This window comes from Delphinus delphis, chromosome 2 (genome assembly GCF_949987515.2).
Source record: "Delphinus delphis chromosome 2, mDelDel1.2, whole genome shotgun sequence".
NCBI lineage: Eukaryota > Metazoa > Chordata > Mammalia > Artiodactyla > Delphinidae > Delphinus > Delphinus delphis.
In genome coordinates this window covers 76,059,596-76,072,850 of record NC_082684.1, presented here as the reverse complement: position 1 = coordinate 76,072,850, position 13,255 = coordinate 76,059,596, and the positions used below count along the sequence as shown (strand labels likewise).

General features: G+C 44.0%; 1 protein-coding gene across 7 annotated transcripts in view; it reads right to left on the bottom strand.

Moving 5' to 3' along the window:
• Nucleotides 1-12,822, bottom strand: part of CHD8 (chromodomain helicase DNA binding protein 8) — a 56,608-nt gene extending 43,786 nt beyond the window's left edge. For 5 of the 7 annotated variants that reach the window (XM_060004882.1, XM_060004886.1, XM_060004884.1 and 2 more), the window contains exon 1: nucleotides 12,734-12,822. The gene's annotated coding sequence lies outside the window, so the exon portion shown is untranslated. Of the gene's footprint in view, nucleotides 1-822; nucleotides 883-12,733 lie in introns of those variants that run through there. The other 2 variants (XM_060004883.1, XM_060004888.1) reach the window with 1 other exon arrangement.
• Between the last annotated feature and the right edge of the window lie 433 nt (nucleotides 12,823-13,255).

The following is a 13,255-nucleotide window of genomic DNA, read 5'->3' as shown; positions in this document are numbered from 1 at the left end:
ACTGTATCATGGAGACATTTGTGAAACCCAAAGGGTCTCAAATCTTATAAAGAAATGGGAAATAAACATCCAAGGTGAACAGAATCACAATTTAGGGTCAGCAAAGGATCAGGATGGAGGGACACAGACCATAAGAAATAGAGCTATTAACTTGGAGCCACTCAGGAGATTCTCCTCACGAAGGTCGAGATCCTAGGCCATTTTCTCTATCTTCACCATTCTCAATTCCAAATGTGTGGCTACTCTGTTTTTGTTTTCCCAATTACAGAAAAAAGCACTCAAACCTCAATCAGGAGTATGGACATTTGGGGCAAACATGGCTGGTAAAGTGAGTCCTTCTGAATAAACAGGGAAAGCAAAATAGGCAACTATGAATGCTAAAAGCATGTTCGTATGTTCAAGGGGTAAAGGAGAAACTACAGAAATTATATGTACTCATGTGGAAGGGAAGGGGCAAGGTAAGGAAGTGCGGGGTTGACGGAGAGGGAGACGCGACTGGGGGCGGGGGTGGCGGGGACCCGGGTACAGTACCTGCTCATACTGCCAGGGCTGGTGCCAGTAAGGCCCACACAGCAGAGGAGGGCGATGTCGGGCAACTGGAGCCCCCAAAATGGAGGTGAGGTACATGCTCTTGAGGGAGTGAGCTAGCGGGGTGCCCTCCAGGGTGGGGATGGCCAAGACGGGAAGATGCGGGGTGGGGGGGTGTGGATGCCCGGGTGGGAGCAATGTGAGGGTGGAAGCTACAGGCGGGAAGGCCCGACTAGCCCTTAAGTAGAAAAAGAGCTGTGCCTCACCCCAGCAAGGTAAGAGAGGTGCCTTTACCTGCAGCGGCCGTGGGGGGCCGGTTCGCCCCTCTCGCTGTCTCTCCAGCACCAGTTCCCCCTCCTCCAGCGCAGCCTAACTTCATGCTCCTGCCCGCCCCGCGTCTTCATTGGCTAAACTTCACTGCCACTCACCACAGGGGCAAACACGCAAAACAGCGCAGTGGGCGGGACTAGGCAGAGCTTCCCCCTCCCCCGCCACCGCGGGGTTAGGTTGAGAGCGCACGGAGAGGCCTATCCGGTTTCCAGGGCCGAAGCGAAGCCTGCAGCTTGCTTGAAAAAAAAAAAGGAGCCTGGCCAGCAGAACCGTCTCAAGCTGCGGGAAACTAGTCCTGGCGATTAAATTCCCCCACCACCTACACTGTTTTCTGCACACCAAAGAGCGTAAACTCGGGAGGGAGGGTTCCACACTAGGCCAACTCCGCCTCCCTCTGAATCCCCTGCCTTCTAGCAGCACTGTCAACTCCTCTGCTGTAGTGACTGCACCTTCTCCCACGACCCATTAAAAGGGGCCAAATCTTCCGTCCATCATGGGAGTGAGTCAGCCCAATTGCTGGAACATGGGGCCTTTTACTCTTAAAAGATAAAGCGCTCTCTCTGCCACAAGCCAAACTGCATTCTTGATAGCAATGAAAAACAGCCATGAGACGTATAGAGGAAACTCTTAAGTAGCTCTGAAGTTCAGTCTTGCTAAAGTGTAAATCACAAAGAAGAAATCAGAGGGAGATAAGATTGAAGGTATAGGTAAGGGCCAGACCCTTCAAGGAAAGAGCCTTGAACGCCATGTTAAAGCATTTTCTTCTAGTGGATGAGGAGCCACTGAAACATGGAACGACATAATCAGACATGCATTTTAGTTGGCTAACTCTGGCTGTTTGATAGAGAATAGATTTGGGGGCTGATGTAACAGAGGACACAGAAGTAGTCAGGGGGCTGCTGTGGTAGTCCAGAAAAGAGTTGTATTGTGGATGCTTGCTGATTTTTTTTCCTGCTTCCCCCTTCCTATATTGGGAGAATAGCACAAGGTTAAAAGTCTTCAATGGAAGAGTGGATCTTAATCCCCACTATAGAGCTGGGATGGGTGGGTGGGGGTACTGAAATGAGGGGCAGAGTCCCATCTCCTCTTCCTGTCGGAGAAGAAGTACGCACATGACCTAGCCTAGTCTAAGTGGACACTGCTGTGGAAAACCTTGACTTTTCAGTGGTAATACAAAGATCCAGAACCAACCAGTTAGACAATACTCAGCAATGTCAGACACTGGAATTCTGCAGCATCATAGACTGTTCAGTGCTATGATCCTGGCCACGTTCTCCATGTTTCCAACTTCCCTTGGTTTCAGATCATTTTCTAAATCAGATTCTCTAGCATTCCCACTGATTTTGTGAGCCACACAATATCCTTCGAATATGTTCCCCTTCTGCTTAAGTTAGCCAAAAGATGATTTCTGTTGTTTGCAACCAACAAGATGATTAGAGCCTGAATCATAGCAATGTGGTTCAAAAGGTAATGATAGGAAGGCAAGGCCAGAGCGGAATAATACTTAGGGGATAAAAATTGGTAAAACCTAGAGTTTACAGGGAAAGATGAGTTCAGCCATGTTTAGTCTGAGTTACCTATAGCATGTTAAGTAGTGATATTCAATAAAAGGTTGGATTATAAATATAAAAGTTGCCTTGGTGACAGAGTTATCAGTATCAAAATAGTAGTTTTAAGAGTGGAGATTACCCAGGTAATTACTCTGGGTAATCAGAGCTAGTATATGAAACACTGCACCAATACTGTTGGGGAGACAACAGAGAATGTGAGGGGTCTGTGAAGAACTGGATGTCCATTCCAAAGAGAGCAGCTGCTATTCAGCTCTAGTTAAGTGTTGCCATATGGAAACACACATCCAAGATTGAAAGAGAACTTCAGGTTTTTCAAAAGCCAGAAATACAGAGTTTTACGTAAATCTTCTGGGTTTTAAATGCAGACAACTAATTTTTTTTAATGTTTTAAACACTATGCGTTAGAAAAAACACTTAGCTGGAAACCCCCAAATTTGAGATTTTCGGTGTAGGGTGAAAAAAGCTAAAGAGGAACCCAAGAGAACATCAGGATTTAAGAATCAGAATAAGCCACACCTACTAAGCAGGTAGAGAAGGCAAAGCTAGAGAAGCAGAGAGTGCAATATCACCGAAGCAAAGACAGTAGAGTATTGCTGAGGGAAAGAGCGATCAATTGCATTGAACAAAGCAAAAATGTCCAATAATATAAGAACTTTAAAATGTCCATTGGATTTAATGCATCTCTACTTTTCACTGTCAAGCTAAGAGTAACCAGTCCCATATGAGCTTTCATAGTACTTTTGTTAAGTACTCTTTGGGGATAATTATCTTCTACGTCGTATTTTAGTTATATTTGTATGTGGAGGTATGATGAGCTTAAAGTCAGAGGGATCTGGGTTCAAATTTCTGTCCCACTAAGTAAATAAACCTTTCTGAGTCTAGTTCATTCCTCTGTACATAGGGGGCTCAAATTACAGGGCACTAGTGAGGATTAATGAAACATCTCGCACACTTCTTGGTATGTAACCACTATTTCTAGGAGGTACTCAACGAATGTTGCTGGATAGACTATTTAGAAAAAACTTTTTCCCAGTGTCTCTACCTACCTTGGAGATGCTAGGCAGCCTTAGAGGGAATCACCACCCACATGAATGGCCTTCAAAATAATTCATTAATTTCAGCAGGCTAGTATCTATTGAGTTTGAATATGCACTGTAGCCCTTGCTTCCTCTACATTAAATCTAATTTACAGCAAACAGGAATAACTATATTTATTTTTATTTTTTTTGCGGTACGCGGGCCTGTCACTGTTGCAGCCTCTCCCGTTGCGGAGCACAGGCTCTGGACACGCAGGCTCAGCGGCCATGGCTCACGGGCCCAGCCGCTCCGCGGCATGTGGGATTTTCCCGGACCGGGGCACGAACCCGCGTCCCCTGCATCGGCAGGCGGACTCTCAACCACTGTGCCACCAGGGAAGCCCCAAGAATAACTATACTTTAGATTCTAGCGTCTAAAGATCATGTTCAACTAACCGGCTTCAGTCAGCCTAACCTGCTATAGATGTTCTAAGTCACTAGCATCCAACTTTGAGTCGTGAGAGACCTAAATTAAAAGTCTCAGGGCGCCAAGGAAGGGTCATAAAGATTTCAGAAACACCCCTGCCGCCCAAACACTTTTTTCGAACGGCTTCCAGGACACCACACTTTTCTGATTTTCATTCTACCTCTCTGGCCAATTCTCCTTTGCTATTCTTCTCCTCTACCAGCCTTTAATTGTTGAAGTTCACCAAGCTTTGGTCCTAGGCCTTCTTTTTTTTTCATTCTATACTTTCTTTTCAAGAATGTGTAATTCACGTACAAGGTCTCAACTCATTATTTTCTTCAACAAACTATCTATACACTTACGTCTCTCATTTATATCTCTGGGCAAGACGTCTGAACTCCAGGCCTGTTTATTCACTTGCTTACCCAATAGCTCTTCCTGGTAGTCTCTCCAGTCTCCCTGGCTGACCCACTCGTCCAACTCTCCCCGTAAGAGGCTTATTACCTCAAGGAGACTGATTCCTTGGTAGTCTCCTCCACCCACACCACCATGCGCGCACACACACAGAGGATAATCATCCTCCAGCATCTCCTATTCAGTCATGACTGTAGAGACCAGAAACTCTCTTCCTTACTACCCCTATCCAATATTTTAAAATCCTACCTTTACCTCCTAAACATCCCTCAAATCCATCCACTTCTGCCCCTACTACCATTCTGGATCAATTTACCATCCTCACTTCCCTGGACTATTGCAATCGCCTTCTAACTGGTTCCCCATCGATTTTGCCTATTTAATTCTTACTTATCCTTCAAAGCTCATTTCAACATCGTCATTTCAAAGAAAAGCTTTCCCTGAGCTCCCAGACAAAAAACAGCCAAACTTGTTGAATGTACATTACGTACCTGGCCCTCTTCTAAACAATGAAAATGCATCAGCAGTTTCAATTTTCTTAAACTTGAAATAACTATATTTTACAGATGAGGAAACTGAGGCACAGAAAGATAAGCAATTTGCCCAACATTCCACGGCTAATGAAAAGTGGTGCCAGATTCAAATTTAGGCAATGTGGCTTCTGAAGTCACATTCTTTTTTTTTTTTTTGCGGTACGCGGGCCTCTCACTGTTGTGGCCTCTCCCGTTGTGGAACACAGGCTCTGGACGCACAGGCTCAGCAGCCATGGCTCACGGGCCCAGCCGCTCCGCGGCATGTGGGATCTTCCCGGACCGGGGCACGAACCCGTATCCCCTGCATCGGCAGGCGGACTCTCAACCACTGCGCCACCAGGGAAGCCCTGAAGTCACACTCTTAACCACCCAACTATACTATGGTGTAGACTACATGCCCCTATTACAAATTCTCTTGTAACATCCATAATTTCTCTTTTGTAGTAGCCTGAATAACATTATATAATTCATTGTTTGATATCCATCCTCCCCCACCCCCATATTAGAATGCAAGTTGCACAAGGGCAAGGCCTGTGTATGACTTATTACAATATTTCCTTGGCTTATCAGGTGGTAAAAGGCACTCAGTGTACTTCTGTGAAGGAATGCATTTTCAACTTCCAGCCAAAGGTGTGTGGTAGTGGGGCTGTGGAGGGGTAATGCGGAACTATCTGACCAAAACCAAGGGCTTCTCCAGACTGCTGAGATAGTAAACAGGCAGTGGCACATTTCCTACCAGAAACATTCAGAAGAGGCATCACAACATCGTAAGCATCTTCACTTTTTAGGACCTGTAGCAGACACAGCTTTCAGGTATAGTAAAAGAAGCTGCATCCAATACACATAAAAGACTATTTTCTATAGTGTGGTAATTACTATTGAAAGCAATGAAATTTCAGTTATCTCCTTTAGGCTTGGGACCATAAAGCCTCAGTGGTGACCAATTTGAAACTATGGCAAGAAGTGAATGGATGAAACCATACCCATATGACTCAAAAATAGGGCATGGATTCATTCTAAAGTCAGCCTCATTGTAGATTTTTTTCCAGTAAAACTCTGGAGTTTTGGTCTAAGTCTGAAGACAGAATGTAAGAACCTAATTTTTAACGATCACTGGGGTCAAGTTAGACTGGATCTGGAGAAGTTCCTCTTCACTGGCACATGTTCACCAAGGTGAAAATAATAGTCTAGGTTCTAGATGAGGAATATCTAACTGGATTAATATATCTACCTTGTGTGACACCACTTTTGGACATCCAGCGTAAATAATGATATACATAATTTTTTTTTACTGAGGTAATACTGGTTTATAATGTTACATAAATTTCATGTGTACAACATTATTTTTCTACTTCTGTATACACTACAGCGTGCTCACCACCACAAAGTTCCTTTCCATCCATTGCCATACAGTTGATCCCCTTTGCCCATTTTGCCCTCCCGCCATAATATATATATTTTAGGTAAGAGTCCTGTTCCTCTTTATGCTCTCCCACACCACCCTCGCATGCCCTACTTTAATTGGGCCAAGTATACATATATTTTTTCAGCCTAACAGAAAAATATAAATATTTACTTACTTTTTTTTTGGGGGGGGGGGGGGCACGCTGCATGGCTTGCACAATGTTCCCTGACCAGGGATTGAACCTGGGCCGCAGCAGTGAAAACCGGGAATCCTAACCACTAGGCCACTAGGGAACTCTTAATTATTTATGAGGGATTGTTTTCACTGCAACGTTTATGCTAAAAAATGTATGTGTGGCTGGGGGGAGAAACACTGTTATTATCACACTTGTGCCTCTAGGCACAAAATGTGACCCAGCGACATGGGACTGATGAAAATTCAGTTGGCTAGTTTGACTTGCATTGGCTAAAAAATTGAGTTATTTGCAAGACTGACCAAGTGATTTTCCTCTGTAGAGCTTGAAATATTTCACATAATCTTATCTTCAAAATAACTAAGTTAAATAAAAGAAACTATTCCTTTTTTTTTTTTTTTCCTTTTAACAGACAGAAATACAAAGACAAAAAGAAATTTTACATTCTCAAGGTTCTACAACTGCTAAAGACACAGCTTTAACAGGCTATGGAATGCCTACTCGCCTAATGCTGTGGTCAAAGACAGTTCTCCTCCAGGGGTCAGCACTGAATTTCTAAATGTAGCGAGACGATAATGAATGAGGCTTTGAAGTCTGACAGATCAGAGTCCTACTCCTGGTTAAATGATCTAACCTCACTGTCTTATTTTTTCTCTTCTGTAAAATGAAAGTAACATCACATACATTTCCAGAGTTATTGTGAAGATTAAAAGATAATGTACAATGTTTGGCACACAGTAGGCAAATAAAAAGTTTATTATTCCCTGTCCAATAATTTAAAAACTAAAGGTTTCCCTCAAAGCAAAATTACTCCTTAGAGGTTTGGCTGAGCTGATCTGCTAAGCAGAATGGTGGGACACTAAAATAGATGCAAAAGTTTCATAATTAGAATAGCAGGACTGCTGGGCAGGATCAAAGGACTAGTACTACTGTGCTGAGAAAGCAGTATAACCCTTTAACCTCAAAACCACGGAACAGACTTCAACCAGCACGGTGGCTAGGCCAACAGGCAGGTAATTCTATTAATCATTTTTTGTGTTTGTATGAACGATGCCAGTGTCTGAATACTCCATTTACTTCACAATGCCTGCCTGTGGGAACTTACAGTTCTCCAAATGACTAGGCTGTCCCTTGGTAGCTCACATGCCCAGACCCAGGTACCTCAACTTTTGACTCCCATGACTTTCAGGAAAGCAGTGAATGGAAGTGACCACTACCCATATATATTTAATTCTTCAAGGAAAATGTCCCCCCAACAGGAGGCATACCTGAAAAACAGGCAGAAGCACTACACTTTATAGAAGAACTAATGTGTAAATAAACAAAGAATGACTGGGTACTGAGTGGAAGCAATGAAGAATAAAACACTGGGGACTTCCCTGGTGGCACAGTGGTTAAGAATCCACCTGCCGGGCTTCCCTGGTGGCGCAGTGGTTGAGAGTCCGCCTGCCGATGCAGGGGACACGGGTTCGTGCCCCGCTCCGGGAAGATCCCACATGCCGCAGAGCGGCTGGGCCCGTGAGCCATGGCCACTGAGCCTGTGCGTCCAGAGCCTGTGCTCCGCAACAGGAGAGGCCACAGCAGAGAGAGGCCCGAGTACCGCAAAAAAAAAAAAAAAAAAGAATCCGCCTGCTAATGCAGGGAACACGGGTTCAAGCCCTGGTCCGGGAACATCGCACATGCCGCGGAGCAACTAAGTCCGTGCGCCACAACTACTGAAGCCCGCGTGCCTAGAGCCCGTGCTCCGCAACAAGAGAAGCCACCGCAGTGAGAAGCCCGCGCACCGCAGCGAAGAGTAGCCCGCAGCGAAGAGTAGCCCCCGCTCAGTGCAACCAGAGAAAGCCCACACGCAGCAACGAAGACCCAACGCAGCCAAAAATAAATAAATAAATTATTTTTTTTTAAAAAAAAGAATAAAACACTTAAAGTTCAGTGTTCATGCAACTTGGTAGCTCCTATTCAAAAATCCTGAAAAATCTTCCCAGTCATTCAGTTTATTTAGATGGATGTATCCCTGATATACATCTGATATCTGTAATAAAACATGAAAATCATAGAATATGTGAAGTATGACTTTCATGTTCTATTACAAAACTGTATTATGATTTGGTTCTAAGTAGGCAGCCAAACTACTGAAATCACTGGTTTCTTCTAGAACCAAAGAGAAATTCCCATATTACTAATGGGACTGGGTACTTCAGAATACCCATGTCCCAAAGGAATAATCCCTAAAGATATAATGTATCCCCAAAGTATGCAGTAGAGGAAAAAAGGGAGGCAGGATATTCCAAAGGTTTCTCTAATGACCATGAGAGACAATTTAAGAAACCCCAAAGACGTTACAGGTCTTGAATATCCTTCCTCTCAGGTGAAATTAAGAATTCAGTTAATACATATTCTTTCTCAGAGAGTTACTGATATAGTTTTAGGAGAACTACAAAACAAAACAAAAAGGTGTTGTTATTACAGAGTTACTAATTACTGGAATATTGGGACATTGCCTAAAGGATTAGAACTATCAGATTTAGGGTGCTGACATACAGTGGAGGAAAGAAGCACAGTTCTCTTATTATCTAGTAATTTCAGTAGTATGTCATTTAATTACTTTTTTAAAATGAAATAAAGTCTGAAAATACCAAATAAAAAGAAGCCATACACAATAAATTTCTCTGGAAATGTACTGAAGGAATAAAATCAGGAATGGTTCATTCTTTCAGTTACGAAGCCAATCTTTTCTTAAAAATTACACATAAGAGTAAGTAATGTTTAAAATTCTTGCTTTGATGTTGAAATATTTTTGTACTTTTATTTGAACATGTTCTGGGAACTCTTTTCAAACAAACTAGTGAGAATATACTTGGAAAGTCTGAATAGGAAGAGGCTAGAACATTGTCTAGGCTTCCTACACTGCTCTACTGCTTGGAATACATTCCTGGATTCATCCCTGCTGAAGGTGAATGCAAAGAAATTATCTATGCCAGTCTTTCTGTTTACGCTAGGCTTTTGATGATCATGTAATGTACATTTGTGGGTAGAAATTAAGTGCTTTATTTTTAAAAGTCTCCTGCTGCGATCCGAAAGCAAGAATTAACACATTTTAAAGTTGAGCATTTTGCTTCATGCGTCATTCAACAACCAAGGGTCTAGTGAAGGATAGAAAGTGACCGGTGACAAAAGGGCAAAAGAAATGTTACCTATTGAAGAGCTTAATGAGAAATCTCAGAGACTACAAAGAGGTGGACTTATTTTGCAATACAGAGACAATGAAAATCTTCAAGACAATATGAATTAGTTTTTTAGGCAAAAAACAGAGCCAAATTACAACTTCATACACGTGTACACACAACACAAAACAGAGGTTAATGCTGGGGGAAGGTTATCCAGGATAAAATTCAAAATGTAATAAATGGTTAAATAAACCTTTAGGCAACAGTAAATGGTTCATACAACGGCTTTGTTATATAGAAATACAACTGTTGGGACCTCCCTGGCAGTCCAGTGGTTAAGACTCCACGCTTCTACTGCAGGGGACGCGGGTTCAATCCCTGGTCGGGGAACTAAGATCTCACATGCCGCTCTGTGCGGTCCAAAAAAAACCCAAAAAACAAAAAACAGAAATACAACTGTTACTCGGGTATTAGGCACCAAAGGAAGTATACCTTGAAAATTAGGATCTCTGCATTCTTAAACGTCCTCAAGACAGATGCAAAAAGGGACAATGTAAGTGAATTAAAACAAAAGGCAAAGTGAACAAAATTGTAACAGAAGGATGAAAGGAAGAGCACCAACTCTGTGAGAAAGAGAATAAATAATTAATTAAAGAGCAGATACAAAAAGTTAAACTGAGTAAGATATGAAATGATAGTCTATCAATGGACTGAATGCTAAAAGTAAAATAGTAAATACTAAGTTGGTTACAGTAGTGCAAGGGTAGGTCGACCAAAGACCTACAGATCAGGGGCTGGCTCGAATGCAACTCCAGAAGTGGAGTGACTTCTAGGGGTGAAGGTAGAGGGTCCAGAAAAATATTTGTCTTCTGTTTATCCTTCAGGTATTAGGCTAAACCTAAGCTCAGAAGATAGCTTAACGCTTGCAGGACTGTGAACAAACAATATCTTCAAAGCATTTAGTATTCATCTGAACATTGTGAAGATGTTACAGTCCTTCCACAGATGAGAATAGCAAATCTCATTCTTTCAGTAAGCAAGCACAGTGCTTGACACCCACAAATTAATCTTAAGAAGTAGTTTTGCCCAGAAATACTGCACCCTTTCCAAAGGAGATGTGTAAAATGGTTTCTTTTAAAGACTAAGCCCCATCGTCATCCTACCTTACCTTCAAAAACTCAACTCTTCACATAAAATGGCAAATTTTTCTTGTTACAAGCAAAACTCTGAAGTGGTCGTTACCACAATACCAATGGGAGAGGCCACAACAGTGAGAGGCCCGCGCACCGCAAAAAAAAAAAAAAAAAGGCCACATGCACAATATAGATCACACATGGGGAAGGTGACAACCGTGCCAGTACCCATGCACCACTCCATCAAATCCCTTATCCCAATCCACTACTCTTTTACTACTGCAGTTTTTTTTGTTTGTTTGTTTGTTGTTGTTGTTTTGAGGTAAGCGGGCCTCTCACTGTTGTGGCCTCTCCCGTTGCAGAGCACAGGTTCCGGATGCGCAGGCTCAGCTGCCATGGCTCACGGGCCTAGCTGCTCCGTGGCATGTGGGATTTTCCCGGACAGGGCCACGAACCCGTGTCCGCTGCATCTGCAGGCGGACTCTAAACCACTGCGCCACCAGGGAAGCCCACTACTGCAATTTTAAACCTTCCCCCAAGCCTGTCTTTACACACACAGCTACCCTCTCTTTGGCCAATGTCCTTCATCTTGCCTTGCAGACCCACTGGCATACCGCTCTTGCGACCTGACTTCTCAAATAAAAAATGTTGTTTTCCTTGTCATAATTTTTCTTTTCTTTTAAGGGGTGGGATAATCCAAAATACTTGGAATGAGAAGCTCCCCTTGTTCTGGCCCTAAGAGGCTGACCATAGTTTGCTCTGACAACTATTTGTTGATTAATAGAAAAGAAATTCCTAAGCAGAAGACGTTATCTAATGAACTAAGAGAGAACGTTATTCAAATCACAAACTCACCTTCTAGCACCTAAAGTGCCCCACACCAGATAGGACCTCACATGATTCTAAGGATAACCAGTTAGAGAATCCCCGACTGAACTGACAGGTTCAGAACAACATGAAGAGTAAACAATCTGTGGATGCTAATGTGATGGTAGGGTGTAGTAGACAGATAATGCAGCTCCTCTGGTGTTTGGGGCGCTCCACTATGTCTATTCTTTAAAAGAAAAAGACATCAAGTTCTAAGTCTTCGACTTCTGGTTCCCTGTGCTCACTGAAAAGAGATTGGCTCACTAAACATCTATACACCACTATTCACCTCTTCCTTGAAGACCTTAATCATTTAGGACTGACCCTTAAAAGGTAGGAGCTGCTGCATTTGCACAGCTGCTGCAATGGCAGGGAAATTTCCTGCGACACTAGAGCCAGGTAAATAAAGAAATTGCATTCGCTCCGAGGTAGGGGGAGGGGTCTTCTGGCACTGAAGAGTTTACATAATGCAACAGAAAACCAGTGAGCTCTGCAGACTTGTCAATGGAAATGCAAGGCTTGAGCTTCTCTCTTCCCACATCTCTGAACACGTCCAAAAGCCTGCTCTGCTCTCCCAAAGATCCACAGAAATTACACCTAAGAATGTAAAACAATCTGCACAGGCTCACCCCATGCTCTCGTACCCACCTTTATTGCTAAAAGGCAAAAAAAAAAAAAAAAAAAAAAAGAGGAAGAAAAAATCCCTAACCTCCCACTTCTGAGTCCAAAGTATGGAGTAACCAAACGGAGCCGGGGAGTTTTCCCTCCTCTGAAGGGGAAAAGAGAACAAGGAGCTGCCTCAAATCTACACGATACCCAGCAATGCAATGACAAGCCCTAAAAACTTCACAGGCGCCGGCGCAGCCCCGTTCGCGGCTCGGCCCGACTCGGGCCCCTCGGCCCGGCAGCCGCCCTCTCCCCCGGCCTCTCACAAAGGAGAATGGTTCAGTCCAGAGCATCACCCAGCACCTGATCCCTTACAACTGGGGGACGGGCAGAGGGCGGGGGCGCGAGGAGGAGAATGAGTTATGGAAGCCAATTCTAAGAGCCTCAGCTTTTGCAAAGACTCTTGGACCAGCACTGAGCGGCGGGCGTGAGCGGAAAGCCTACCTGAACAAGTCCTGATGCTTCCTTTCCAGCCAGCGTTTCAATTCACCCTTTCGGAGAACAAGGCGCCTTCCGGCGGAGCATGGCCAGCCCTCGGCTCAATCTAGCTTGCTAGTAGTCCATTCTCCCTCGCTCCGCCCAACTACGCTCCCACCCACCAATGGCAGGGCCTACGCCCCGCCTCTTCCAGCAGGGTAGTGTGAGTACTATCCAGGAAGTCTCTTGAGGGTGGGAGGGCCTAAAAGGCTGAGGCAACCACAAATATGCCTGATTGAAAATAAAATTTGGCGGTAGGTCGGCTCTGACGGCTCTCAATTCACGGACTTTCAGATCTCTCGGCATCTTTTCTTGATCCCCGCCGTTGGGGGCGCTCTAAACGAAAACAACGTTTAGTTACCTGTTTCTGGGAAGCCATCTTGGATCGGGCTGGTGCCTTAGGGCGGGGAGGAGGAAGGAGTGCTTAAGGAATTTGAAGTCCCTTTCGGCGTTCTGTCGGACTACTTAGGTGCAGCCCCCATGTACTGT